Raw genomic sequence first — 9,682 nt, 5'->3', positions numbered from 1 at the left:
TTTCGAATTAAGTTTTGGAAAAGAAATGAACAATACAGTGTATAGGATCTGAAGAAAGGGGGATTGATGTCAGACAAATTTATAGGAGATAGGATACAAAAAGGTGGAATATGAATAGACATCTAAAAATAAATAAACAGTGTAGATCGAAAAAAGGGTTAATAAATGTGTGAAAAGGAAAACGAAACGTTAGTAGACTATCTGACAATATTAAGAAAATATGTAATAAATATTATGTAAGTGGTAGCATATAGTTAAGTGGTTATCAATGGTTTGCAAGATGTTGACTTATTATGATAAAGAAACAATGGATTTACTAATAATAAAATCTTATTGATACATTTTCAAAGATGGACAATAAATATTTTGTCAAGTTAAAAAATATTTATAGGAGTACAGGATATGAAAATGGGAATATGAACAGACATCTGGTAATAAATAAATGTGCGATGAAAAAGTGGTTAATAATAATTTGGATAAGGTAATACGAAACGTTAGTAGATTATCTATAAAAATAAAGAAAATGTAATAAATATTTTGTTAAGTGCACATCATATTGGTTCCATAGTTAATAATGGTTTGACAAATGTTGAGTTATTATGATAAAGAAACAATGTGATTTACAATAATAAAATTATGATACATTTTCAAATGATGAACAATAAATATTTTGTAAGTATCAAAGTCAGAGATGATATGATGATGTGACAATATATTTATAATTTTTTAATGTGGTTCGATAATATGGTATGAAACATGCATATAGTTCGACTTTGATCTTGTTTGATCAATAATGGTACAAACGTTTTTTGAATGTCTAACAAAAATGGGTACTTCTAGTTTTTTTTTTTTTTTTTTTTTTTAAAAAAAAAAGTTAGATTAATATATTTAGATTGATGTTTGTTGTATATGTTCAATTTTTAAGTTGACAATTTTTGGGGTACTGCACTCAGTATGAACGTTGCTCTGGGAAAATTAACAGACATCTAACAACAAATAGACACGTTGATTGAAAAAGTTTTGACAACTTGTAGCAAAACTGTTTGTGGTGCATTAAAGGAGAGTGTAATATAATAGTTAACCAATGGTTCGACAGCGGGTTCCAAATATGCTGTGGTTCGGCGTAGAATTCAATCTAATGACTAATGGAATGGGAAATTTATTTTATAGTTATAGGAAAAGTATTTAGATTGCTGTTTGGAACAATTTAATTATTTGAAATTGTCGTAATCATTGGTGTTTAATATTTTTATTAATATTGTTTACATTTTACTGATCATGTAATCTTTTGATGAATTTCTCTTTATAAGTTATTAAATATTTGGATCAATCATTGATAAATATGAGTTTTTAACTTTTATTTCTAGATTAAACTAAAAAGCATTTAAATCTGTACATGTGAAGAAATTACATACGAAAGTACTAAAAATTAAAATTTCATATAGACTATTTGGTAATCCTGGTACATCTATGACATGTGAGATTTTCTGGTGACGTTGATCTGTCCTAGTGTAAACGATTTTGATTCTTCTTGTTGCAAGTCCCGAATATTCGTCTCTTAATAAGAATTCTTGCAGTTGGAGTGAAGGACTTGAATTTTTCCTTGCAATATTCCAGTTTGTAGAAATGATCAGGATAGTTTTTACTAATTTCATTAGAATTTGTATACCTCTGTTGTCATGTACAGTAAGCAGAGCAACGACAGTGTGATTATTGCTTGCATTTTATATTGTTGGCAAACTGCATCAATAGTTTAATCCATATATGTATCATGTTCGATGAAGAACATATGTGTTCTCAGTAGTAGCAAAGCTTGTTTTTTTGCTTCTGCAGGTCTTTAGAATTGAAGTCCCACTGTCGTTATTGTTGGTAGTTTGTGATGTTGTTTCGAATGTCCATTCTTGTAATTTTGTTTTATGTTTGCTTGTTTGTTCGAGAGTTTGCACCTGTAAATTGTACGGTAAGTAATGGTTTTGAAGCACAAGATTTATAATATTAAAAAAGAAAAAATAATCCACAGTTGGGCATGATATCCATTACCTTATGATTTAAGCATTAAGAATAATAAGTGTACCAAATAGACTCACTAAATATGGATCCTAAATGCATTTGTGTTTTGTTTATTAGAAAAGATAAAACTAAAGATGCAGATGGTTCGGCAGAGTCATTTCTATGGTTAACCGTTATTGTTATAGATGTTGCGGAACAAAGTACTATCTTATTGTTATTAGTTTATTAACCTTCTGATAATATCATTTTTGTGTGAGTAAGAAAACAATGAAATCAATAGATTAATGAAATACGATGTTTTAGTAAACTTAAATTAATCATATGCGTTGTAAAGTGTATGATCTTGTCAGTTGCTTTACAATGATTCGTTGTAGATTTCTTATGGTAATTGTAATAGACTGTGGGTTGTTTTTTTGTATTTCAAAGGAATCATGATGTCTTGGTGCTGTTTTTGGATGCAAGTATATGAAAATTATGTTGTTGATATGGTATCTGTGGTTTATATGTTTGTGTGTAGGTAGCGAACAAATTCTTTTCTTCGTTTTTTTGGTGTTTCTATTGCTTAGATAATGTTTGTTATTATTAATAGGAGTTATCGTTCTTATCGAATCTGTTTTTAATAGTTTGTAAAATAATGAGTTGTATTAATCATTTAATGTCCAGTTCTTACTTATATTAAATGTAAAACGGTTCGATTCATATTAATTTCTATAGGTATATTAAATATTTTAGATATTTGTTAGTATGCACATGGTACACATGAGAATCATCAAAAATTCAATCACATCAATAAAAAGTATAATTAGAAGGGTATTATGTTATTGATAGAGTGTTTCGGATTAATAGGAATAAAAAGCAATAGATGGAACATGATAAAAAATATATAATAAATAAACATGGTGTTTAAGAAGAATAGGATCTAACTGGCATGAGTTTATAGAAAGGATGAGAGAGAGTAAATTGGAAAAATAACATCGATTGTAGGATTAGGACCACATAATATTTAGGTAGTCTTCTCAACTTGCATGAGTGATTAGTTCGTATCAGTTAATGTCTATAAATTATTTATTTAAAATTTAGAAGTAATTATTTGTTTTTTGAGAAACAAAGGTGCTTTGGGGAAAACCAATAAATGTCTAGAAAGTAAACATATTGATTGAAAACGTTATAAACTTTTTGGATAAGAGGTATGAAACGGTAGTAAACGTAATAATATTTTGTTAAGTATTCAAGTAAGAAATCGTCATGATGATAATAAAAATATTGCCTGGATTGTGAATGTGGTTCGGGTAGGGGTATTGATGTTATCACATAACAGAATCAAATTTAATTTGGTTGATAAAAAAAATCATTTATCTTAACGTGTTACTCGAGGTTGTAAACAAATTTATTGTAACAGAATAAAGTAATTAGATTGAGAGATAATAATTGTTAGATTATACAAGTTTTAGAGTAAATATAACTTCTATATATGTACAGAGTTTTGTTAATATAAAATTAATAATTGTACCTTTGTAATTATTAACATCAATTAATATCATGAAGATCAATTATTTGAACTTAAAATTTATATTGAGTTCATTTCCATGTTTGACATTGATTGGTAAATTTTTTTCTCATAGTACAGGATTCTTTCCAGTGAAGATGATTTATCTATGTAATGTACTTATATAATTATTATTTGCACTCATCCAATGTGTGAAGATGGAAGAATTAAATCAAAACTAAGGTGTTGTCATGGAGCACAATTTTCAATCAATTAATGAGTACACTAAAATTAAGATAAAATTGAATATAGAGAATAAAACTTTTATTATAAAAGAAATAAGTACATCGCTTTTTCATACTGTGAAGTGGGTTTGGATGATATAGTCTTTATTTTCTATTTTCTTATAGTTGTTGAGTTCCTCTATTGCATGTGCATACTCTCTTTTGTTTAGGTTATAAATAATATCCATGGCAGATTTCATGATTTGTAACATCTGGTCAATGACTTCTCTGAATTTTTCTCGTGTAGTATGTAGATCATCCAGACTATTCTCAACTTTTTTGAACATCTCCCTCAACTCCAGCATTCCCTGAAAAATGTCTAAAACAATTGCAAAAACAATATACAATCAAATTTTATAAATATATGGAAACATGAATGTGTAAATATAATTATGAGATGAATTCTCGACACATTCAAATTTTTTTTTAATGGCTTTTGTATTGTGGCAAATATGTATCATCGTTTTGTTTGTGATTTTGTAATATAGCATACAAAAGATGTGCAATATTTATACCTTCTGGTTGCTTCGATGGAGAATTATTGTTGTTGAGGTCGTTGCTGGAATTCGTTGCAGATTCTTTTGGTTGTGATGTTTTGTCAGCCATTTTGGAATTAAGTTTTGGAGAAGAAATGAACAGTTAAAGTGTATAGTATCCGAAGAAAGTTAAATGGGTGATTGATGTTAGAGCAATATTTATAGGAGAATATGATACGAAAAGGTGGAATATGAGCAGATAATTGGTACCAAATAAACATGTCGATCGAAAAAGTGTTAATAATGATTTGGAAAAGGTAAGACGAAACGTTAGTAGACTATCCGTACAACATTAAAGAAAACCATAATAAATATTTTGTTAAGTGTGCAACATATTTGTTAGGTAGTTAATAATGGTTCGGCAAGATGTTGAGTTATTATGATAAACAAACAATGTGATCAAAGTCAGAGATGATATGACGATGTCATAATATATTTATTAATTTTTTAATTATGGTTCGGTAATATGGTTATGAAAAATGCATATAGTTTGACTTTGATCTTGTTTGATCAATAATGGTACAAAAGTTTTTTTAAATGTNAGTTACTAAAAATTAAATTTCATATAGACTATTTGGTAATCCATGTTACATCTATGACATGTGAGATTTTCTGGTGACGTTGATCTGTCCTAGTGTAAACGATTTTGATTCTTCTTGTTGCAAGTCCCGAATATTCGTCTCTTAATAAGAATTCTTGCAGTTGGAGTGAAGGACTTGAATTCTTTCCTGCAATATTCCAGTTTGTAGAAATGATCAGGTAGTTTTACTAATTTCATTAGAATTTGTATACCTCTGTTGTCATGTACAGTAAGCAGAGCAACGACAGTGTGATATATTGCTTGCATTTTATATTGTTGGCAAACTGCAATCAATAGTTTTAATCCCATATATGTATCATGTTCGATGAAGAACATATGTGTTCTCAGTAGTAGCAAAGCTTGTTTATTTTCTGCTTCTGCAAGTGTCTTTAGAATTGAAAGTCCCACTGTCGTTATTGTTGGTAGTTTGTGATGTTGTTTCGAAATGTCCATTCTTTGTAATATTTGTTTTATGTTTGCTTGTTTGTTCAGAGATTTGCACCTGTAAATTGTACGGTAAGTAATGGTTTTGAAGCACAAGATTTATAATAGTTAAAAAAAGAAAAAATAATCCACAGTTGGGCATGATAATACCATTACCTTATGATTAAGCAATTAAGAATAAATAAGTGTACCAAATATGACTCACTTAAATATGGATCCTAAAATGCATTTTGTTTTTTGTTTATTAAAAAAATATTAACAACTAAAGATGCAGATGGTTCGGCAGAGTCATTTCTATGGTTAACCGTTATTGTTATAAGACTGTTGCGGAACAAAGTACTATCTTATTGTTATTAGTTGTCTATTTAACCATTCTGTATAATATCATTTTCTGTGTGAGTAAGAAAACAATGAAATCAATAGATTAATGAAATACGATGTTTTAGTAAAACTTAAATTAATCATATTGCTTGTAAAGTGGTATGATCTTTGTCAGTTGCTTTTACAATGATTCGTTGTAGAATTTCTTATGGTAATTGTAATAGACCTGTGGGTTGTTTTTTTTGTTAATTTCAAAGGAATCATGATGTCTTGGTGCTGTTTTTTGGATGCAAGTATATGAAAATTATGTTGTTGATATGGTATCTGTGGTTTATATAGTTTGTGTGTAGGTAGCGAACAATTTCTTTTTCTTCTTTTTTTGGTGTTTCTATTGCTTAGATAATGTTTGTTTATTATTAATAGGAGTTATCGTTCTTATCTGAATCTGTTTTTAATAGTTTGTAAAATAATGATAGTTGTATTAATCATTTAATGTCAAGTCTTACTTATATTTAAATGTAAACGGTTCGCATTCATATTAATTTCTATATAGGTATATTAAATATTTTAGATATTTGATTAGTATGCACATGGTACAACATGAGATATCATCAAAATATCAATCACATCAATGAAAAAGTATAATGAGAAGGGTATTATGTTATTGATAGATGTGTTCGGATTAATTAGGAATAAAAAAGCAATAGATGGAACATGAATAAAAATATTATAATAAATAAACATGGTTGTTTAAGAAGAATAGGATCTAACTGGCATGAGTTTAATAGAAAGGATGAGAAGAATAAATTGGAAAAATAACATCGATTGTAGGATTAGACCACATAATATTTAGGTAGTCTTCTCAACTTGCATGAGTGATTTAAGTTCGTATCACTTTAATGTTATATAAATTATTTATTTAAAATTTAGAAGTAATTATTTGTTTTTTGAGAATACAAAAGGTGCTTTGGGAAAACCAATAAATGTCTAGACATTATCAACAATAACATATTTGATTTTGACTAACACTACTGATAAGGTAGACAAAGGCTGATTTGTGTAATTAGAATACTGCATTACAATAAGCATGGTTAACTTCCCTAGTAAAGCGGAAGTATCAAGAACATATAATCAAGGTTCTTGTAGATGTCAAGCCTTTAGAGTACAATGGATATTCCTTAGAAAAATGCAATTAATAGATGTAAAATTAACTTTGATGTGCACCTTTTAGTAGCACAAGTTATATAACGTACTCAACAATTTAGTAGCACTATTCTTGCTTTTGTTTCAAAAGGAGACAATTATTGGGCTTCGAACGACATGGTCAGTTGAAACCAACTCAAATTCCTTCCGAAAATTCTCCAACAGTTCGTTGGTCTTGGAAAATGTGATAGAGTACGTAGCGTTCTCGTTGGTGTTCCTGAAGGTCAACAACGTAGGTTTCACAATTATGCTTACTCCTGCTGGTGGAAGAATTTGAGCACGATAGGATGATCAGGTTTACCAACATTTATGACTGTTCTAGTGTATGTCTGAGGAGCATCGGTCTTCATGATGATAGAGAAGAAGGATAATTCAACTGTGGTTCAGTTATTCTTTTAACTTTTGAGCATTGTACATCACGATTTGCAATGGTTGCTACCTGTTTGTCATCATAATTCAAGCCACATAAATAAGGAATGTAATCATTCGGTTGGATGTCATAAACTAGTCCTGGATCATTTGCTTTTGATGGGTTAACATGGCCTGCACCAATCATAAAGGCATTAGCTTGTAAAAGCTTTTCGTCAACAATTGGCTTGTTTTCCCGATTAATATATCACCGCAGTGGTCATGATGGCAGATTTTATGGCTGCTGGTGACCAGTCAGGATGGCTACTTTTCAGTAACGCTGCAACACCACTAAGAGAGGGCAGCCATTGAGGTTCCAGAAATCATGTAAATGTTGATTTTGTGTTAGTGATGTTTTCTATAGAAAACGGCCAAGCAGCTAGAATGTTCACACCTGGTCCAATAATGTCCGTTTCAAGATTCGGGGCTTTGTACGTTGGGGCCTCTTGAAGAAAAACCAGCGACTTCTGGAGCAGATTTTACCAATTATAGTTCCTTTAAACAAGATTGTTGCTGTTGGTGAAGGTGTTGGTTTGTATAGGCTTTAATACTCATCCCTGCTGATAACTCACATGTGCTGGGAGTACATGAGCTTCGGCTAAGGAAGTAAAACCAGAATCCTCGTCATTCATGACAATCATAGCAGCACCACCAGCCTCTTTGACTTCTTTCCCTTTTTCAATTCTTCCTATACCTCCACCTCTCTCACATATCACTACCTTGCCTTGAACATTACCATTTCTTAATGATCTTGGTTTGCACCATGCAGATTCTTGACTACCATTAGCAATAGCACCAGCATAAACAAGAGGCAATTGTGTCAAGGAAGTTTTAGGTGGAAAAGGGTTTCGCCATCATATTCTTTTCCGTTTCCAAGTTTTGCGGTTGCGATTATGCTTCTATCAGAGTTGCTTCTCCTACGGTTAGAATCCATGGAGCTTCATTAGACAAAGTTTTGGGAGCTGGTCCGGAATTTCCGCTGAACAGCTCACAAAAATGCCCTTTTGTATAGCCCTGAATGAAGCCAATGAAATAGCGTCATTAAAGAAAGCCGTGGAACCACCACCAACTGAAAGCGAAATCATGTCAACTCCATCGGCAATAGCAACATCCATTGCAGCCAAAATGTCGCTCTCACGACAACCTGCTTCATTGCAAATTTATACGTCGCCAAATGAGCTAAAGGCGCTACACCAGCTGCCTCACCGTTGGCCTGACCAACGCATTAGCTCCTTTTACAAAGCTTCCTGCCGCTGTGCTTGCCGTGTGGGTTCCATGCCTCGTCGTCAAAAGGTGTGCTCTTATTTGCAAAATTTCTTGCCCAATTAGTTTGTTATTACAAGCCGCCCCAACTAAATCGCATCCCTTTCCATTTTGGTGGTGGTGGAGACATTCCTACATCGTTGAACGAAGGGTGACCAGAGTTATTCCTGTATCCAAAACTCCAATAATCACTCCTTTGCCAAAATTCGATTCCTTCCAAAATCCTATATTTTGTTGCAAACCCAAGAAGTTAGGGCTATGCGTTGGTGCAAAGGCAATATCTTTTCAACATGGGCTGCCACAAACCCCTGTTTTTTTTTCCATTTCTTTAACTTCCTCTGGCGATAATTTTGCAGCAAAACCACTAACCACAGTGTTGTAGGAATACACCATGCGTTGTTCTCATCCGAGTTAGATGTGGAAACTGGCAAAAATGATTTATACCAGCTTTTCTATCACTTTCCAATGATTGTGTTAAAACCTACCCTCTTTTGGCTCTGTTACGTAAACAATGTAGGTTGATAAGGTGCTTGGCTCCTTTCCGTTGATCACCCGAGAATGGCTATTGATGGAGTGAAACTCAACATGAACATGAGGCTAATGACAATTGCCGCCATGGTTTGTTGTCTCTACTATTCTTGTTCTTTCGTATTACAAGAATAGTAGAATATTAATAATTTTAATGTTTTGAGTAACAAACACCTAGCATGCACATATTTATAGTATAATCCGTAGAGAAACACATAGTTAAGGGATACGACAAAAAAAGCACAATTCGTTCCAACAGTATTTTGTTAAAACTGATTAGATCAATTGTCGTATCAAACCACAACCCTTTTTTAGTTTCTGTTTTTCCATTTAGTAATTATGCGTGGACTAACCTCATCAAATTCTATATTAAGAATACAATAATAAAGCTAACAGTTATGATTTTCCAAGCTATTTATGGAATTATCTATTCTTTTCACCATACTAACATCAGTATCATTTTGTTGAAGATATTTATTTAATTAGAACGAATTCCTAACCAATTTGCTGGTTTCTTAATTTATCAAAGGCAGAGATATAGTTATAATTAATCAACGGAATTAAATGACATGGCATATCGAGAATATTTACTCTATTCGATAAATATCCCATTTCCTTT

The 9,682-nt window shown here is 31.4% G+C and overlaps 1 pseudogene; it reads right to left on the bottom strand.

Moving 5' to 3' along the window:
• Nucleotides 1-6,948: 6,948 nt before the first annotated feature.
• On the bottom strand, nt 6,949-9,152 carry LOC116109328 (annotated as a pseudogene).
• Between the last annotated feature and the right edge of the window lie 530 nt (nt 9,153-9,682).

This window comes from Pistacia vera, unplaced genomic scaffold, assembly GCF_008641045.1.
Source record: "Pistacia vera cultivar Batoury unplaced genomic scaffold, PisVer_v2 Contig578, whole genome shotgun sequence".
Taxonomy (NCBI): domain Eukaryota; kingdom Viridiplantae; phylum Streptophyta; class Magnoliopsida; order Sapindales; family Anacardiaceae; genus Pistacia; species Pistacia vera.
Note: the sequence above shows the minus strand (reverse complement) of the source record. Positions and strands in the feature narration are given on the sequence as shown.